General features: G+C 44.4%; 1 long non-coding RNA gene across 1 annotated transcript; it reads right to left on the reverse strand.

Moving 5' to 3' along the window:
• Window positions 1-173: 173 nt before the first annotated feature.
• LOC124693399 lies at window positions 174-2,335 on the reverse strand. The gene is made up of 3 exons (XR_007000009.1): window positions 1,406-2,335; window positions 1,087-1,257; window positions 174-257 (listed from the first exon to the last, which is right to left on the reverse strand). It is a non-coding gene; the product is annotated as an uncharacterized LOC124693399 (long non-coding RNA).
• Between the last annotated feature and the right edge of the window lie 19,386 nt (window positions 2,336-21,721).

Below are 21,721 nucleotides of genomic sequence, written 5' to 3' on the forward strand. Positions count from 1 at the left end.
CAAAAGGACGACCAAAGTAGGGGGAGAAGAGGGAACATGTTCCTTCTTTTTAAGTAGTAGAGAAAAAAAAACTGTAAATGATAAGATTTATGGTGCCGCCAGAGACATCCTCCGTGCCTGTCCGACAAATTAGGTGCAACGGTCGTCGCCGGTGTCGAGTCCAGAGCTATGGCTCGTTGAAGCATAGCTGCAGCACTTGTCGCTCGATGCTCACCCCATCTCCAAGCGCCTATAGCTGGTCTCCTGCAAGAAGCTACCTGAAGAACACACAGGGAGAAAAAGATCAGCCTTGCCAAGAAACAGGAAAGGAACACATGCCATTGGTATTGCCTGACGCTTATCTGTACCAAAAATGGAGCAGATGAAAGTTAGCGTGTTGCAACATATCCAACAAATAGAGAGGATTATTCTTTGTTGACTTTCTAATCCCTGGGTACTACATATACTATCACGTTGGTCAATACACTTTGCACTGCAAGCAATCTATTTAACTCAAACAGAGAAATCATATTCTTGCCCAAACATTTATAACTCCTTGAATTTCTTGGAAAAATATCATCCTAATCAGTAGTTATCAGACCAGGTATACATCAAGATATTTTTTATGACAAGAAAATTCCAACAGATCATCGAAACAAATTTATCAGAATAAAGTGAGTAGATTTCTTAACAACTAAGTAAAATGATAGACTCTAAACAGACATATGTACATGCAAGAAATTAGCACTTGAAGTAGACAAAAATTGCAGATAGATTTATATGGTATAAGATATTAAATTGTGAAACTGCATCGAGATGAAATCAATAACTATCTATTAGGATTTCTTGCTAGGAAAAAGAATGAAAAAACTTATGTCTGAGGGATCTTCATTATTTTCACGCCCGATGGCATGTTGTTGTCCTCCGCATTATCAAACAACTCTGTTGGGAGTTTCTTCGTGTAATTCATACCAATAAACAACAATAAAATAAATTACATACATAAAGGTGGTCTAAGAAAAAAATCAACAGAAAAGGTTACACAAAAGCGGTCAACTGCATTTGAACAATTCATAATAGGTACCTACAGCAAAAAATATTAGTTACCTGGCATGAAAGGCAGCCATCGAAGGACACACACTAAACACTGAAGATTTTAGGTTAAATTCCCCTTCAAATGGCAAGATGAATTGTTTCTCCTCATGTGCGTGCCATTTCTGCTTAGCCATTCAGTATCTTCGCCAGGAACCATATTTTCCTTGTTCCATGTAATGTCGCCTGCTTAAAATTCAAGGCTAAGATGATTAGTTATAGCAGAAAGATGAAACCAGTAAGTCATATATTCTGCAAGTACAAAATGTGGTGCATGAAATTATTTATCAATGGTGTGTGTGCTCTGTAGTTGAGTGAGCACACCTAGACACACCTCTTGGGGATGAAAACCTGGCCGAGCTTTCTTTTGAGATAGGCTCCACCTCCACGACGCTTCTTGAGTGTTCATCTTTCTTTTGTTTATCCATCTGCAACATACCGCTCCCTAGCACGTTGTCTCTTTAGTTCCATCGGATCTGTAGGTCAAAGGTGAACCTTGAAAAGTGTGCATTCCTTATTCATTGGAATGGAGGAAGTATGAAGATGGTGTGCCCCTTGCTCGCTTTGCTGGGCGATGCAGCAGTACTGATTACAGGATGATGAGCGCGGTCAGGACATATTTTTACTGAAAAATAAAAATAAATATCAAGATGCAAACTGAATAAGCAATCAGACAAAAACTACGGTGATATGTTTTATTTTACACACCATAACTGAATCGAGCTGCAGTATGGACTTAGTGGAACATGGTACTTCTACAGCTAGGTAGACACCACTCCAGTAAGTTGACCAGATGGATGTCTTATAATATAACCAAAAGTGGTGTCTCCATTTGTCACAAGTGAACTCTATAGGCTAAAAAACACTGAAGGAAAAAAGACAGGAAGTCTGGTTGGATGAACTTGTTTACTCACTAATTTGGACATTGCAATGCCAGTGAGCAATCAACATAACTACCATGACTAATTCCAGATTGAAGGAAATGACACGAAGACGATAAACACTGTCACGCATGATCAAAATAAAGATGGAGAAATCCTTTGAATATGCACCATTAGGACCAAGCTCATGAAATAACTGAGTCAATTCATGGATATCATTTTGCTCGATTAATTTTCACATATCGTGCTTCAGTTAATTAATAAGGAGTTGTCCCATAAGCAACATGTCAACAACTGCTATTATACTACTAATCTCTACATATAGCATATGGTTATACTACGAATTGCATAGGCATACAGTATATATGTGGCTTCTTAAGAAACTGGAACAAAAAACATCACCTCAAATCCCGAACTTTCTAATGGTAATGTTGTTTATTCCGCAACAAGTCCTCTAGTATAAAAACACCGTCACGCATCTGAAATCTCAAGAAAGAAAGAAATCAGAATCCCGTGTAAGTGCTACTTGTTTGTTAAAAAACAACCCGTGACTAATTGAGCCGTAAGAAATTAGTAACAGGGTCGGTGCATTCTATTTGTATATGTCCTTTTTTCTTGCTGTTTACCTTGTTGCACTATGTTGATGCTGAAAGAACAATACATTTAATGTAACAATGCGACTCAAAGAACAAATATGCATGATGGTCTCCCCTCTGTTCTTGTTTGCTATTTTTTGCACAAAAAATGCTAGATGTGGTTTAGATTGCACACTATTTCCTAGCCCATATACTCCTTGATTCATGAATTTTCTTTATCGAAATAATGAATTTTCTTTATGCAACCAGAATTTGCACGTACAGATAAGTTGCTGAAAATAGCATGTTGTTTGCTAATATATATAATGTTAACGGAATTTGGCTGCGGCCTTAGAAAGTAAGGACCAATCTGTTCATTCTTTCCATCTTTAAATTTATTTACATTGTGAACTCTACTATAATGATCCATGAGAGCATGTTGTGACACACGGAACTACAAAGAACTTATAGTTTCAGCAGTGTATGGCATTGTCTGTCATCATGTCCACTTAGTAGATTTGCCTCTAATAAGAACCAAAGACATTCTCTATATGTGGTCTACTCAGCCAAAGTCCGGTAAGGTTTATCATGACCATGATGTACCATTTGACTGCCAAAGTAAATCTACATGATGGCAAATAGACAAGGTACAAGGCTAAAAATGTACCGAATTTTAGTTTCTGGTATCTCGTCCCCATTATAGTAGCTTCGAACCGATGTTTTATGTTTAAGAGACTAAGCATCGAAACAACTATTATTTTGAAAACATATATGCAAGTATATGCCCTCTGTTTTAAACCTATTAAAAGAATCAGAGCTAAATAATTGAGCTACAAGTACATGGAAATGGACAAAGGCCGTAAAGGTTGGTTTTGAAAGGAAAGTTGCAAAGAATTGAAACTTTGAACCTCAGGAGCAGCATGCCAAATGACAAGTAGATGAGCTCACACTTCAATTTTAACATCAGAAGGTGGCACAAGCACAACCTGCGTTTCCCTGAAAGTTTCTGTGTGACCTGAATGAAACAGTTAACTGAAAAGCATGTTTAATTAACTTAAGTATGGAAACAAAACGGGAGCAACCAATGTTGCATAGCCAACAACTAAAATGTGCAAACTAAGGTTACACACATTATTTCACAATAGAATCGAATTAAAATTTGAATAAAGGTAATGCAACCCATATTCAATATACAACCAAGATCAAACCTAATAACAAAGCACAGGTGTTGCACCACATGAACTTGTACCAAATGAGTCTGAAATACATTCCTAGATCACTGCTACCATTTCAACAAATTTATGCCTGTATCAAACCAAGACAAGGAAATCACTGCTACAAGTTGGGCGAGTTGTTGGGTGTTTGCAGTATCTATCATTTAAAAAAAATATGCTTGTAAACTCCCTCTACACACACAGTCTATATGTACAATAAAACACGAGCAGATATCAAACCAAGACAAAGAAGTCACTGCTACAATTGCATACAGAAATATCCTAAATTTGGAATAGAATGGGAATGAAGTTATGCTGATGTTCTCACCAAAAGGGATGGAATTCAGGAACCATATCACTCCATGGTCGGTGCAGGACTAAATTCCGTCGTCTTTTTTTGTCAAGTTCTTGCCGAAGCTTGAGGTACATGTTCCTTAGACCACCAAGACAATCATCCCTTTGCAACCTTAGCTGCAACAAATTTGGTGACATAAATCTATCTCGAGTGAGATTGAAAATCAATCTTATTAGCAAGAAAATGAAGATAGCAAATCCAGATCAGAAATTTTTTGAAGAGAGGAGAGAGCGAGATCGAGGCTGGGGTGAGATGTCCTCCACCGACTGCCGCCACCGCCTGCCACTCCGGCAGCGACGCCCACCACCCAATCTCGCTGGCGGCCACTCCGACCCCGGCGACCGCCCCTCCTTTGTCCCCACCCCCTTCCCTTCCCTTCCCTTCCCTTCCCCTATGGTTGCTCCTGCTGGAGATGGCTCCAGCCCTTCGTGCCGGTGGTGGTTCTTGGATCTGCAGTGAGCTCGTTCTCATCAGTGCAGCGGACGAGGAAGGCATCTACATGGAGATGTAAAACGAGGTGTAAGGGGATGAGGAAGACATCTACATGGGGATGAGGACGACCCCCGGTCTTCGTCGGAAGCGGAGTGCAGGGGTGCTTGGAGGCGTTGAGGTGACCGTGACCGGAGGAAGGCAGAGGGGCCGCTGCCGCTCTCACGCTGGGCGGAGGAGATCGGTCGCGTGTGCGCTCGAGGATTTCCTCCCAAACAAGCCCCGGTGCTTGTGCGTTGATTTGCTTGTAATTAATGTTGATTGATTGATTGAAACGCTGGGGAAAAACCATTGATTTGCTGGACGAGAAAACGGGGGAGGGACGAGCCTGATGTAGCGTCCGATGACCAAAAGGACGACCAAAGTAGGGGGAGAAGAGGGAACATGTTCCTTCTTTTTAAGTAGTAGAGATTAGTGCTCCCAGTTCGCGCCTACAACATTGTCATAAACATATTTTCTTTTCTTTCTTGATGAAAACGGCCAACATATACATAAATTAGCGTTCTTGTATAGTTGGATATCGATGGAGCAACACGTGCCCACACGCCATACATAACGACTACGAGATCAAACTTCACCACTAGTAGAAAAAAGGCCTTCCATCCCAACCCATTAGTCCTCAAATACTTTGACCCGGGACTAATGGGTCTTTAGTCCCGGTTCTACTGGTGAACCGAGACTAATGCTCGGGCAACCGGGACTAAAGGGCGACGGTGGGCTGCGGCCAGGGCAAGAACCTTTAATCCCGGTTGGGGACACCAACCGGGATTAAAGGTTTTTTCCTGATTTTTGGCTCCCCACGCACCTCCACCCCCCATGTGGATCGCCTTTTTTAGCACTGTAAAATAGAAAATAAAATGATAGAAAATTCAAAAAAATAAAATGTTTTCAGATTCTTGTATGTTATGCAACCTATTATTAGGGAAAATTAACAAATTTGAATTTTCACTTTTTTGCAAAAAGTTTTGAAAAATGGTAAAATCGCAATAACTTTTGCATACGACGTCGAAAAAAAAACTTATAATATATCAAAATGATCGTGGGAAAAAGTTACATCCGAATTCACCCAGGTTTACCCGATTAGCCAATTTTTAGATTCTCAAAATTCCAAATGGAAATACAAAAGCAGGAAGATTTAGTTTTTTCTATAAATTACGGATTTTATATATTTTTTATTTTTTTAAAACCTAAAATTAATAATTGCATCCTGCATAAAGATTACTATCATTTTTACCCAATTTTTAGATTTTCAAATTTTTAGGTTTTAGGTTTGGCAAAAAAAATTTAATTAATTAATAAAATTAAAAATAATACAAATTAAAAAGTTAATGTTTATTTATTTATTCAAGATTGTTATTACATCATTACTTTTGTTTATTAAAAGAATTATTTGAAATTCAAACAATAAAGAAATATGACATCGATCAACATGTTAATAGGATTGATATGATACTACTATCATATACATGCGCTCGAAGCACTTGGATGCGGAACGGGATGGAACTCAGAAGTTAAGCGTGCTAGTGCTAGAGTAGTAGGAGGATGGGTGACCGAGCGGGAAGTTTGACCACGAGTATGTAATTTAACTAGAGATAAGTGTAGTTAGAGATAGAGACTAAACTATGCAAATAACTGAAATAGTAGAAATTCTGAAAAAATAGAAAAAAAGGGAGTGAAAAATAATTAGAAACCCAAATGAATTACAAAAATTAACTCGAAATAGCCTTTAGTCCCGGTTCGTGTTACAAACCGGGACTAAAGGTCCTTCGCCCTGCGCATGCCAACCGCCTACGTGATGGTGCCTTTAGTCCCAGTTCGTAAGCAACCGGGACTAAAGGGGGGGCCTTTAGTCGCGCATAATTAGTCCCGGTTGCGCAACCAGGATTAATGGTCCTTGCGAACCGGGACTAAAGCCCCTTTTTCTACTAGTGCACGTACTGCAAGAAAATAAAATTAATTAGTCGTTGTTTGCATCTCTTTCCGTTAGTTATAGTAGCCGAGTAGGACGGGATAACTGCCACGATCGCCGACTATTTCCGATGTCTCCCTCGGGGCTGGAGGTAACGCAACTGCCAACACACAACGAGTTTACGGCGGAAGGAAACTTCCTGCTCCGTGCCACACGTATACGCGTCTGTCATGCACGATCTCGCTAGATCAAACTCTGGTCGGGCCAGTCTTAGCACCCAGTCCGGCACTACGGGAACCAGTCAAGGTGCCGACGGTAAAATATCGGGATCGTCGGCACAGAACTCGTTCCGGCCAGACCAGCAGGTCAGCCGTCGACACAGGTAAACCGTCGGCACATGAAGGTCTGTACCGGCACAGCCTCTCCTCCCTGACGGCGAGCTAACAGCGTCAGGCCTGTGCCGACGGCAAAGCCGTCGGCATAGCTATTTTCCATTTTACCACATTAATCTTAAAAAAATCATAACTAAATAATTATAATTCATAAAAATAAAAATAATATATCAAAATTTTCAGAAAAATAAGTTCTATCTTGGAAAAATATCAAACTTCAAATATTTGAAATATCTCAAAGAAGCTTCTCAAAAATGACCTATCATATCAGATATTTTTTGGCTTTCACACAGAACAACCAATGTTATGGATATAATCGCGGCATAATTTGTGATAATGTGCTCATATTGTGCACACATGTGCATCTTGGGATGTTTTACGATCTTGAGATCCAGTGCAAGTTTGGCGAGCCTCAGCCCCGGGCAGAGGATCTTAATGTCGCCGTTTTGAATATAGTTTGAAACGGGCATAAAATATTCGAAAACTATCCAAACAATGTGAAACATTCGCGTGGTGTCATATTATGTGTCATAGTTGCAAGGAAAAATATTAAAGTTGGAAAATTGTGAACATCACAAAAAATTCTTCACAAAATGAGCTATCATGTTCGAGGTTTCATGATATTTAGGTTAAACGACCAATATTATGGATAGAATCGCGGCATAGTTTGTGATAATGTGCCCATACTATGCACACATGTGCGTATTGGGATGTCTTACGATATTGCAGGAGGAAATTTTCCATTTCATCGCACGAAAAAAACCATTTTTCATTTTCGAGGTGCCGAAAACGGGGTGTTTTGTGAAGCAACCACCAAATTAAAGATTCACATAGGTACCAACATATTTTTCAAAAATACTAGACCAACTAAGATGAAAAATTTCTCAACCGGTGTATCTGGAACCTTTCCGTCCACCTCTCGTGAAAAATACAAATTCATGTTGAATCGGTAGGAGGCTGACCAGATTTGAACTACATGTACATGATATATTCCTCAAGATTTTTTGTAAAAATTATTTTTAGATTCACAACATGCTATTTCATCAGAGATCCAGTGCAAGTTTAGCGAGGCTAAGCCCCGGGCAAAGGGTCTTCATGTCCGCCGTTTTGAATATATAGTTTGAAACGAGCATACAAAATTCAAAAATGATCCAAACTATGTGACACCTTCGCGTGCTGTCATATTATATGTCATAGTTGCAAGGAAAAATATTAAAGTTAGAAAATCGCGAACATCACAAAATATCCTTCACAAAATGAGTTATCATGTTCGAGGTTTCATGACATTTAGGTCAAACGACCAATGTTATGGATAGAATCGCGGCATAATTTGTGATAATATGCATATATTATGCACACTTGTGTATCTTGAGATGTCTTACGATGTTGCAGGAGGAAATTTTCCTTTTCATCGCGCGAAAAAGTCATTTTTCATTTTTGAGGTGTCGAAAACGCGATGTTTTGTGAAGCAACCACCAAATTAAAGTTTCACATTGGTACCAACACATTTTTTAAAAATAATAGACCACCTAAGATGGAAAATTTCCCAACCAAAGGTATCTGGAACTTTTCTGTCCATCCCTCATGAAAAAGACAATTTTCTGCCGAATCGGTAGGAGGCCGACCAGATTTGAACTACTGGTATATGATCTAATGCTCATGAATTTTTGAAAAAAATATTTTTAGATTCAAAATATGATATAGATGTCATATTTGGATTCCTCTCATTTTTCTAATAGATTTAGACATATTATTTGTCAAATTTTGATTTAAAGATTTAAAGATATTAATTATTCCATATTAAATAAAAAATAAAAAAACATTTTATTGTCCATTTGAATTCAAGATTAATATAATTATTTTTGTAGTTTATGTAGGTAATTGTAAAAATTCGAGCCAGAATTAACAAACGGCGTTATTTCTATGCTGACGGCTTTGCCGTCGGCACAGGCACTACTAGGAAAAGGCCTATAGGTGGAGGCAAGTGGTGCCGGCGCACCACCTTGGACTTGCGCCGGTGGAACATGTTGCCGGCGCACCAAATAAGCGTCGCGCCAGCGATGGACGCCCACTGCCCGCGCACCTTCTGATCTGACGCGCCGGCGCTATTTCCTGGCAACACCTCGCAGCAACTCGGGCTAGGCCCACGAAGCATTGCCGGCGCACCAGCCCATGAGCGCGCCGGCGGTAATTTACTATTGTCGGCGCGCTCATGGGCTGGTGCGCCGGCAATGCTTCGTGGGCCTAGTCTGGAGCAGATATAGCTGGATGGGCTATATACTGCCAGCGCACCGGCAGTAACCTGGGACTTATTACAGCCACCAACCAGCACTCACACAAGCCACTTCACTCACTCCTCATCCACACAACCCGACCCTTCTCCCAACCCAGCTCATTTTTGCCTATTCCTATCCCCAATTTAGCTAATTTGACCAAACAAAATCATATTTTTTGAGCAAATCTTTCCTTCCTACATGCATCTCCCACATCCCTCTATGTAGATCTAGATCTACTATCCTGCATTGACTGCTCAATCTAGATCTAGATCTAGAAAGTCGGCTTCCATACGCCGTGGTCGCGGCGCGTCGTCTCGATCTCGTTGACGAATATATCAAACAAATAGGTGATTAATGAGCAAATTGAGGAATGAAATCGTTATATATTGGACATTTGAAGCAAAAGCTCGTGTGTGGCATATATATATGTTGTGTTTGTGTTTGTGCTTGTGTGTGTTGGCGTTGAAAATGAGTTGCCAACGTTGCGCCGAAATGTTGATTCTTTAAGTTTCCGTTTCGGCACATTTCTGGCGCTCCTATGTCCTACCGTGTAGGAAGGTCATGCCGAAATTTTCTGTGAAAACTACCGACGGATGGATGGTTCTAATTAATTATATAATCTTACCGTGCAGGCGATAATGGTTATCGAGATGAGTGAAAGCGTCGTGATGAGATATCTGAAACACGCGATCATCGACATGTATGAAAATAACCGCACGGAGGTATTGTGTCCGTGCCGGAGATGCAAACGAGGGAAATGGTTTGACCCGTATTCAGGCAAATTGCAGGGGCACCTGCTCACTAATGGTTTCATGCATGGACACACTTAATGGATGAGTGATGATGGCGCGGAGGTCAATGGGGCGACGGAAGCAGGTGTTAATAATGGCCGGCAAGAAGGAGGGCATCATGATATTGATGACGATGAAGAGTTTGTCGCACAGGACGATAGCCTTGATGACGACAATAACCTTGACGACGACAATAACCTTGACGACGACGAAGAGGTGCCGCTAGCTTCAGTCGTGCGGGAACCTCATCTTCAAGATCTGCTTCTCGAAAAGACGAAAGGCGCCAAGCGGAAATCAAAGCTTTAGCAACTCGAGATAGACTCGAATACTCCGTTGTACGACTCAGGTCACGGGTTGGGGGAGTCTCGCTTGAGAGTAGCTCTCGATGTGCTGTAGATGAAGGCGAAACACGGATGGAAGGACACAAGCGTCGACGACATCCTGGAATACGTGAAAGATCTCCTTCCTGCTGGGAACACGTGTCCTGGTAGTCTAGCCGAGGCCAAGAGAATCACGTGCCCTCTCGACTTACCCCACGAAAAGTATCACGCTTGCATCAACGACCGTATCATGTATCGCAAGGAGCACATGGACAAGACCAAATGTCCCGTGTGTGAAGCTGAACGGTACAAGAAAGGGAAGAAGAAAGCTCCTCGGAAAGTTGTGTGGTACTTCCCGCTCGCCCCCGACTTCAACGGTTCTACGCGGACCGCAAGGAAGCAAAGCTCATGCGCCGGCACGCGAAAGAAAGGAGGCAGTGTTGAATGATGAAGAGCGGATTGAGCACCCGATGCCGACGCACCCTTCGGATGCAAGCCGAGTGGAAAGCATTAGACAATGAATTCGGAAGTTTTGGGGCAGATCCCGAAACATCGGGTTGGGTGCGAGCATGGACGGATTCAATCCGTTCGGAAACCGAGAGCAGCACACATAGCACATGGCCCGTGTTTGTATGGATCTACAACCTCCCGCCCTGGCTGTGCATGAAGAGGAAGTACATACAGATGAGTATGCTAATTCAAGGGCCGACACAACCGAGAAACGATATCAACATGTATCTCGAACTATTAAAGGAGGAGCTTGAAACGTTGTGGGCGGAGGAAGGGGTAGATACATGGGACACCGTCGCGGAAGAATATTTCCCTTTGAGAGCCGCGTTGATCACGACGGTGCAGGACTACCTCGGATACGGTTACATTTTGTGCCAGGTGTGCCATGGACACAAGGTATGTATCAGGTGCATGGAAGAGACGATGTTTTTGCAGCTTGGTAAGGATCCCGGCTCTTCGAAAATAGTTTACATGGGGCATCGAAGGTGGCTATGAAGACCGACCCGTGGAGAAAGCGTGGAGATCTGTTCGATGGTACAAATGAACCCCGAGGACCTCCACGTAAGAAGAGCGGTGAAGAGATCGATACATTACCGAAAGGTTGGAAGGAGTGCCTCGCGCCGGGAAAGATTCGTCAAAAGCCTGGAGAGAAGAAGAAGAAAAAGGAAACGACGCCGCTCATTGGTGTATGGAAAAGGAGGTCCGTGTTTTGGGACTTGCCGTACTGGAAAATTCTCAATACACCTCACTGCCTTGATGTCATGCATATTACAAAGAACGTGTGCGAGAGCTTGCTTGGCACTCTTCTCAACATGCCGGACTAGACCAAAGATGGACCGAAAGCAAGACACAACCTGAAAGTTTTGGGCATCAGGGAAGAGCTTCAGATCCCGCCGGCCCAAGAGGGACAGTCGGAGGAGGAGGCGGACGGCGGTCAGAAGCGCAAAAGGATTAAGCAGCCGGACTATTACTCGTCCCCCTCCTCGCTTCACTTTTAGTCCGGCCGAGGTCGATCAATTTTTCAATTGCCTTCTAGGAGTCGAGTGCCCTTCGGTTACTCCGGGCTAATAAGCGGATACATGGACCCCAAGAAACGAAACTTCGGCGGCATGAAGTCTCATGACTCGTCACGTGATGATGACGCAGATTCTTCCGGTTGCAATCCGAGGTATAATGGATGACCATGTCTGTGCAACGCTGACTGGGCTCTGTAACTTCTTCGACGTCATAACTCGGAAGTCGATAAGCGTGAAGAAACTCGCAAGGCTCCAGGAAGAGATCGTGGTGACCCTATGTGAGATGGAGATGTACTTCCCGCCTGCATTCTTTGACGTGATGGTCCATCTGTTGATCCATATCATGGATGATATCGTCAGTCTAGGGCCGGCATTCTTACACAACATGATGCCGTTTGAAAGAATGAATGGGGTCATTAAAGGATACGTTCGTAACAGGTCACATCCGGATGGAAGCATCGTCCATGGCTGGCTCACCGAAGAGTGCATCTCTTTACGCACGAATTATCTAGACATCGAGGACCCTGTTGGTTTGCCTCAAAACAAGCACCTCCGCAGGTTCGAGGGAGTAGGCCACAAAAATGGAAGGAAGGAACTGCACGTGCACATGTCCGGTCGGACTTCCGACTTTGACAGGGGCCAACTTAGTAGCGCTACAACACATTGACTTGATCGATCCTTGGTTGAAAGAGCACAAAACCATGATAGAGAACAAGTGGCAAGCCGATGATGACGGAAGCAGAAATATACAGAGAGCACAACTCCTCTTTCGCGCGCTGGTTCAAAGACCACATTGATGCTAATCCCCCACCAATGGATTCCGACAAGGATAAACTAGTATTGGCCTTGTCACATGGCCCCGCGCCCAACATCATGACTTACCAAGCGTACGATATCAACGGGTACACATTCTACACGGAAGAAAAAGACAAGAACAATGTTTACCAGAACTCAGGGGTAACGATGGATTCCTGGACGGGTGACGTAAAGACTAGATACTACGGAAGAATCGAGGAAATTTGGGAGCTTAGCTACGGCTGGGGAGAAAGTGCCGATGTTCCGTATCGGATGGGCTAAGAGCGTCACAAAAGAAGACCGGTATTTCACCACCATGTTTCTACCCAAAGCCAACAAATCAAAGTCCACGAACGCCACCGCGCAGAATGAGCCATGGGTACTGGCAGAACACGTGCACCAATGCTTCTTCATAACCGACCCATCCAGGCCTAGTCGTGTTATCGTGAGGAGAGGCAAGAGGACCATCATCGGAATGGATGGAGTCGCCAACGAGGAAGACTTCGAAGGACAAGTCGGAGACCCAATGATGGAAGAATCCGAGGACGAAGACACAACATACACCACAAGAAGAAGAAGGACCACGCTACCGAGGTCAGGTCGACCCTTCAAAAGAAGAAGTCACGACACAGGGCTAAATTATTCACCGACGAGCAAGAAAAGCAAGAAGAAAGCGAAACACTCTTCTCAATCGATGATGTAAAACTTTATTTGCAATCTATAACTCATATTTTGTGTAATTCATAACTACTCATATGGTCATGGCCAATATTATAGACTAATTATTAATTGTGTTTGTCAACATGTAGAACTCATATTTATTACAATGCATAACTCATATTGCTTTGTAATGCATAGAACTCATTTTGTGTATAGGATTTGGGGGAAAAGAAAAGAAACATAAAAGAATGTGAAAAAAATAAAGAAATGAAGAAAAAGAAAATAAAAATAGAAAAATAAATGGCCAGCCAGGGGCATGGGGGACAAGTCCCAGGTATAGCAGGATCGATCTTATTGCCGGCGCACCACCTGTTTGGTTCGCCGGGGGTATGATTGTCCCCGGCGAACCAAACACGTGGTGTGCCGGCAATAAGGTCGATCCTGCTATACCTGGGACTTAACCGCACCGCGCGACCCTTCTCTCCCTCCCCATTCCCAATCAATCTCTCTGCTGCCGCCACCGTCGATCCGCCCCTGCGCCGTCGTCCCACGCCACGGAGAGGAGCCGCCGCGCAAGGAGGAGAGGAGCCACCGCGCAAGGAGGAGGAGATCGAGGAGCTGCCGCACAAGGAGGAGAGGAGCCGCCGCGCAAGGAGGAGGAGAGGAGCCGCCGCGCAAGGAGGAGAGGAGCCGTCGTCTCCCACCGTCGCAGAGAGGAGCAGCAAGGCGTCGCCAACATCACCGTTGGTAAGAACCCATCTCCCTTCCCCGGCATCTTCCTTCCCCTCTCCATCCCCCTCTTCCTTCCCTCTCTCTGCCTCTGAATTCTTGCAGTAGTCCTAATTTTAGTTCTTCAAGTAGCTCCCTTCTTGCATTATGCAGTAGCTCTCTGAAAATTTCTACACTGAATTGCTTGCAGTAAGAAAAATTGAAAATGAAAATCAAATGAAATGATGCTCAGATGCTTGCAAATGCCTAATGCAAATTTACCCAATGGGGCATTTACCTAATGCTTGAAATTGATGCTCAGATGCTTGAAATTGATGCTCAGATGCTTGAAAATAAAATGGGCCAATTTGGCAGAGAATTTGCCCTGTTTTAAAATTTGTTCAAATTTGAATTTTGCCACCGAGTGGAGAAATTTGCCCTGTTTTAAAATTTGTTCAAATTTAAAGCTGCAACAAGTGGGATAGTAGTCAGTTGGTATACGAAAGTAGAGAAATATATTTGCTTACAAATGCCTAATGCAAATGCAAATGAAAATGAAAATGCCTAATGCTTACAAATGCCTAATGCAAATGCAAATGAAAATGCCTAAAGCTACTTGCAAATGAAGTAGGTACTGGTTGATATAGCAATAAGTAGTATTTTTTAAATGAACAACCATATTGCAAATGAAGTAGGTACTGGTTGATATAGCAATAAGTAGGTACTTGTTGTTTTAAAATGCGTTATGTGTTGGAGGGTGATGGTTATGGTGAAATGCTACTGTGAAAAAACCTCATGCTCATGCTCATGTTACTGTCACATTTGAAAACCATGCCAAAGTTAAATAACCTGTGTACATGTGTATTAAATGATTTAGGATTTAAATTGGTGCTATGCATGGTTGATGCTAGTTCTCTGGTTTAGGATTTACATGTTACTCCTACTGGTCATGCTACTGCTACTGTTCTTGAGAAAAAATGGTCATGCTTTGGGAAGATTAGCACAGAGTGACTTCTCAGTGGGGTTTTGGTCTCGCTGTCGCTTTTTGAAAATAAGCAAGGCATAATTTCAATTTGAATCTGAACTTCCAGGGAATAAGCCAAGGCTGTATGTCTGTTCCTAATGGCTAAAAAGTGCTCGGTGGCCAATAGCCCATTTTCTGTTCCTAATACCTAAACGCTGGAGAGCCAAGGCTGTATTTCTGTTGTAATTAAGCAGTAATGTTTAGGTAAACAATAAAAGAAAATAACTTTGTTCTCTGGTTCATTTAGCTCATTTAGGTTTTGCTAGTATAAAATGATATCGTCTATTGTTGTTGGTGCTTGGAGGGAGGGCTGTATTTCTGGTTTCTCTGCTGTATTAAGCACATCACTATACTTAGCTAGACACATGAGTTGTCTTATGAAATCAGAATGTCAGCACCTCTGTATGTTCAAAACCTTGTGATCTGTACCTCTCTTTTTCTAAAGAAATAGATATAATGCTGGTAGGATGCCAGGGATGTAAATTGCTCACTATACTGGTTGTAGTACATGCAATGCTGCACATAATAAGAAAGAAATTGAGAATCTGACCATTTGTAGCTGTACATTTGGATTATCCTTGAGTTTCTATTTGACTTGTGAGCTCTTGGTTCTCTGGCTATTGCTATAGATGTTCATGCTATTCTATTTGACTTGTGAGCTCTTGGTTCTCTGACTTTGTGACTAGTATATATTTAAATTCTATAGATGTTCATGCTATTCTATAAATTCTATAGATGTTTGCAGGCTGAAATTCTGGTTCAATTCATTCTTTTAAATTCATTCTCTGGTTCAATTCATTTATGCTTGTTTGAGAATTTGAGATATGGTGGTATGGTGGTTCAATTCATTCTCTGGACACTAAACCAATTTGAGAATTTGAGAATTTGAGATATGGTGGTATGGTGGTATGCTACTACCATATATATAAAATGCTCATGCTTATGCTACTGCAATCAAGTTGAAAATGCAAAATGCAGTAGCTAGCTAGGTTCATTTAGTTGATTTATGTTGGTTTAGATGAAATGCAAATGTAGTAGCTTGGTTCATATATAGTTGCTGCTATATATAGCTTGTTGCTACTACTACTGTTGGTACTATTGTTGGTTTAGACCATGTGTTTTACACATTCTTGGATGCTGTTTAGTATGTAGGTTATTGTTAGTAAGTTCTTGGAGCTAAGCATGGTTTCTTTTCATGGTTGTCATAAACAAATACTACTGTTGTTGGTACTACTACTGTTGGTACTACTGTTGGTTTAGATCATGTCATTTTTGTGATGTTTTAATGCTAAGTTGTTGCAAATTAAAATGAAAAGTTCTTGTCTCTGGTTATATTTGTAAAATGCTATTGCTGGTATTTAGTTCATTAGGTGGAGTTCTCTGGTGATGGTTGAGATCTTGATGGTTATGGTGTAAGCATCAGGACAAGTGGATGTAGATGTGATGTTGGAAATGTTATATATGGTTGAGTTGTATATATATGTTTGCAGGGATTGAGTTGCCATTGAGTGCCGGAATGTCGATTCATTTTCGTTCCGGCAATTCTAGCACTCGGCATGACCAATTTTTAGCAAAGGTCATGCCGAATTTTTCCGTGAATTCTAACTCTTTTTCATCTTCTATTAGTGCAAGCCACCATGTCGTCTCAAGAAGAGTTAGAGGAGCACTACAATAGGCACTTCTTTAGGACGGAGGAGGATGCCGAGGCCGCTGGTGTTGGCGGCGATGAGGACCATGAGATGGAGGATGCCGCTGGGGGTAGTGCCGACGAGCCAAGCGGCAACGAGGCAAGCGGCGCCGCCGGGGGTAGTACCTACGAGCCTAGCGGCGATGAGGCAACCGGCGCCGCCGGGGGTGGCGGCGAGACAAGCGGCGACGATCCTAGCGGCGCCGCCGGGAGTACTGCCACCGGGACAAGTGGTTCCAAGAGGCCGCGGAAGGCAAGGTGCCAAAACACGGTCGGCACCGGCAGAGACACAGTCAAAGAGGTGGACCCTGCCAGTGGTTTGCTGGTGGAGCCTAAGGATGTTGCCAAGGGGTACGGCAACCAACTGGCATGTATCCTCCGAGAGGTCATCAATCTCAACGAGACGGATCTCCGAGCTGAGAACAAAGCGCATTTGCGAGCCCAGCTCATTGCGAGGTTGCACTCACGATACAAGTTCCTAGGCGACTACGCCTCCACTGATGAAACCAAGAACATTGTGAACTCACAAGCCCTCCTGAAGTTCACCAAACACCTCAGCGGGCTATAAGTACATGGTGCGGAAGATTATTGCTGACGGCAAAGGTTTCGAAGAGGTCCACTCTGCCTTTCCGCATGTCTCCCAGGCGGACTTTGATGCTTTTGTGGCCAATGAAGAGCTACAAGCGACGATGAATCGCAAGTTGTGGGGGAAGGAAATGCGGGAGCTGAACATCGGCAACCACAACCTTGGGAGCCGTGGGTACGAGGGAAAGGAGCCCTATTGGGCGAAAGAGGACAAGGAGTATGTAAAGGCCGGCATTGAGAACCCCTGGCTCAAGTACAAGGACCCGCTTGAAAGAAGATTCATCAGGTCCCGGTACCATAAGAAGAAACTAACCGGGGAACTTGTCACGGACCCCAATGTCGTAACCGACATAATTTGGTTCACGAACGACCAGAAGGTCTTGTCGTTGGAGAAAAAACTGGTAAGCAATTTACCGGTTTTATTAGATCAATATCGTTCATATAATAGTAGCAACATTTCTAAATGGTTCACGTTTCTTCCGCAGGAAGAAGAAAGACAAAGACTTTCTCAAGGTGACGAAGGCTCCTCGTCCCAGGCGTCGACGGGCAGGGTAGCATGGGACAAGCCTCTCGTACGGGCGCTAAACATCGTCAATGAGCATTCACCTACGAGAAGGCCGCATAGAGGCCGTGTGGCCGGCGCCGGTACAGGCCACAAGCATGATCACTACGGCTTGTCGTCTCGCGGCCGATAAAAATGCGCGCAATGAGAGGAAGCAGCGGGAGGCGGAGGAAATGAGGAGTCAATCCTAGCCCAGGTCCAAGCTGGTTTGGTACCGCAAGCGGTACCGCAACTCAAAGCTACACTCGTACCGAAGTCAAAGCTGAAGTCGCCGCTTCGGGCCAAGCAGATTTCAACGCTCTACACGCGTGGTATGAGGGTGGCAAACAAGCCCCCCCCCCCCCGAAAATGCAAGTGGTTAGCTTCGACGGCAGCAACTCGATGGCGCCGCCGTCCGCCGGCAATGACAATGTTATAATGGAGACTCCTCCGGCCGCCGGCAATGTCGCTCGGTGCTAGGGATTCACCGTCCATGCCGGGTAGCAGCCCCTCCGTCACTTGCACGCCCGCCGCCGCATGTGCTGGCCCGTCGACATTAGCCGAGCTCAACGCCCTCACGGTAATTAACTAATGTGTACATCAAGTTAATATATTAGTTTCATCATCCTTGCCCTCTCTCTAACGCCATACACATGTTTTCGCAGGCGCTCTCAACGCCATGCACCTTCCTGATGAGAGTAAACGACGAACTCAAAGACGTCGCGAGGGGGTCCATCCTTTGGCCCCTGGATAAGAAGTGGCACACACGAGATATGGCGGATGACGTTTACCGGGTTGAAGTGGATCGGGCGTTACCGGGCTATGAGGATTTGTTTCCTCCTAATCAACCACATGGTGCCGATGACGATAGCCCGTTGAATGCGGCCTCACCGAAGGGTTGGGTACTGCTATGGCCGAAGACCCTAATTCGGATCAACACCTACTCGGGGTCGACGGCAAGCAAAGACAAGCACCTTGCGGCGCCACATGTCAGCGTCCCTCCACGACAGCCGGCGGCGCCGGTGGTCATCGCCCCACCGGAACGGCCGACTGCGCCGGAGGTCGGCGCCCCACCACAACAGCCCGGCTGCGCCAGAGGCCGAGGAATACGAACGTGAGAACTTCCAATGGGATATTCCTACGTCTTCACAAGTTGTCCATGAGGATGCGCCGGCCTTGAAATATGTGTGCTCCAAGAAGCTGTTCGATTCTCAAGAAACGGCCGAGGAGGAAAATCCCGAGGAGGTCGCCACCCGCCGCCATCAAAAATATGTTGAGCCCAAACACACTCCGTGCTACGGCCACTACGGCGATGGAGGGTCCAGTCAGTACAACCCAAGAAGAGGAAGAGGCAAAATAAGAAGGACGCCCAAGACAAGGCGGCGGCGGCCAAATCCAAGGACAAGGTCCCACTCCTTGACAAGTTGCCAAACAATTGGCGACCTCTCGCATCACTTGGGTGAACCGATGCTCGCCGGAGCATGTCGTGAAGAAACTCACCCCGGATATGAGGAGCTTGCATGAGACCTGTCTAGCATGTGGAGAACCTTCTTCTCAAATCAAAAGATCCTGGTTACCCTCTCTTCGTGGCGAAGGTGCCAACCGGCATGAACTTCGTCGAGAAGTACCCCGCGGACTTGTGCTTCATCCGGTTCAACGACATCTTCAGCATCTATCGCATGCAAGCGCTCCACTTTAGTGTGGTTCGCCTAGTTGCTCTTAGCTTGTCTGCCCGGATTGTTAAGGAGGAGACGCCGACCATCGCGATAATGGACCCCTTCTATATGCGGGAGAGCATCATCTCGCAACGCCGGGGATCGGGCGATTGCCACCCAGCAGGTCGAGGATTTCATGCTCGGCGAACATTAAAAAGGGCGCCATTCTCATCCCTTACTTCCCCGAGTAAGTAATCACTCGCTAGTCCCCCATTACCATTCTATCCTATATCTCCATTTGCATTTCCAAAGGTTAATCCGTGTGTTTTCCGCAGAGACAAGTTCTGCACCCTCATCGTCGTGCACCCGCAACACTCGCATGCAATCTATCTCGACTCGGGTAGGGACCACAAGAAAGACTACACCCACATCAAGGCCCTTCTCAATGATGCTCTCACCGGCTTCGCCAACAAGGCAGGCCCCCTCAAAGTAGAGAGGAAATCCCGAGGAGGCTTGGTCTTAACCCACACAACCAACTTCCCTCGCCTCGGGCGATCGACGCACGACAATGGGATGGACGCGTGGTACGCCATCCTTCGTATGCAGGAGTACATAAAGTACGCAGATGACATGTTGCTGCCGAGAGAATCTCGAAACAGGTTTGCAAACATGGCGGATGTCCCCGATAGAGAGATTAGAAAGAACTCGGGGTCGCATCCAGCAGTTCATTTGCACGATAATCCTGCAGGATGTCAACAATAGGTCTGGCGAGTTCTTCTACGGCTACGGTCTACCACCTAATGACGAGATAGAACTCCGCTTGGAGATGTCGCGTGATGAGAGGCCGTTCAACTCGCTTGAGGGCTGCCGTCCATTCCCCCCTAGGCGTACAACCTGATCCTACGACGGGAACACTTGCTAAAGCTTGAACGATATGTCCTTGAACTTCCGTATTGTAATAATTGCTATATATTCCCATAGAATCGACTAGTTGCTTTTATTTAGTTGTATGAATGTGCATGTGAACATGTGTCTATAGTTTCATTTACTTTGCTATATATTTCAAGATTATGGCGTACATAGCTTAATAATTCTTTGCATTTACTTGACCACTACTTGGCTCGTATTTTGAGTTCGCCGATGATTAGAATGTTCGGTCACTCGTACACTCGGGGGTGGAGCCAGTGAGCCTTGGTGCGACGGCCACAAGTATCAATCTATTGTGCATCCTACCTAGCCTCACCGACTCCATCCCCGGATGTTAATATTTGTTTCGACCGACAAAGTATGAGGCACGCTATTTAATTCGTACTACTTGTCTTCTATTTGAGTTCGCACTTCTTATTTGCATTGGCCGATGATTAAAATGTTCGGTCACTTGTACACTCGGGGTGGGGCCAGTGAGGCTTGGTGTGATGGCCACAAATATCAATCTATTGTGCATCCTACCTAGCCTCACTGACCCCATCCCTGTATGTTATTATTTATTTCGACCAACAAAGTATGAGGCACATGCTATTTAGTTCATACTACTTGTCTCTTATTTGAGTTGGCACTTGTTCATTGCATTGGTACTAACATTTTTTTACTTGTCTTGTGAATGGAGATGCCAACGACATATGTCGTGTACAAGGGGAGGGTTCTCGGAGTCTACGATGATCGGGAGGACTCGTCGGAGACAGTGCACCGTTTCAGCGGCAACATCTACAAGGGATACCCCACTAGGGTGGAGGCGGAAGGAAGATACGCCCGTTATCTAGCGGGAGAGATGAGGGACATGAGGAGGAACCGGATGAAGACCATGGCCTTCGTGATGATGGTCATCATGACCATGTTGGTCATGTTCTATGTGATTGTAGTTTAGGTTAGGACCAACATTGTGAGGTGTATGACGATACTTGTGACGACTATGTACCGAGACTTCTAACTTTGTGAAACTTCGTCGTTCGGTGTTGCATATGCACTTGTGTTGTATGAATCAACATTCCGAAACGAGACTTGTGTATTTGTGTATTCATACCGAAATGAAACTTGCCTCTCTATGTGATTCTCATATTGCATGTACTGTTGTATAAATATCTATTGTATTTGATGGATTGTGAATGTATTGTAATATGCTGGAAAATGCTGTAAAATTTGAAATTTCGGATTATACCGCCGGCGCACCTCTACCCCCTTCTGCCGGCGCACAGCGACGCGCCACTGCTGACAGCATCTATTGCCGGCGCAGCACCACGTGCGCTAGAGCTATACATCATTGCCGGCGA

The sequence above is a fragment of the Lolium rigidum genome, chromosome 2 (genome assembly GCF_022539505.1).
Source record: "Lolium rigidum isolate FL_2022 chromosome 2, APGP_CSIRO_Lrig_0.1, whole genome shotgun sequence".
In the NCBI taxonomy this organism is placed as follows: domain Eukaryota; kingdom Viridiplantae; phylum Streptophyta; class Magnoliopsida; order Poales; family Poaceae; genus Lolium; species Lolium rigidum.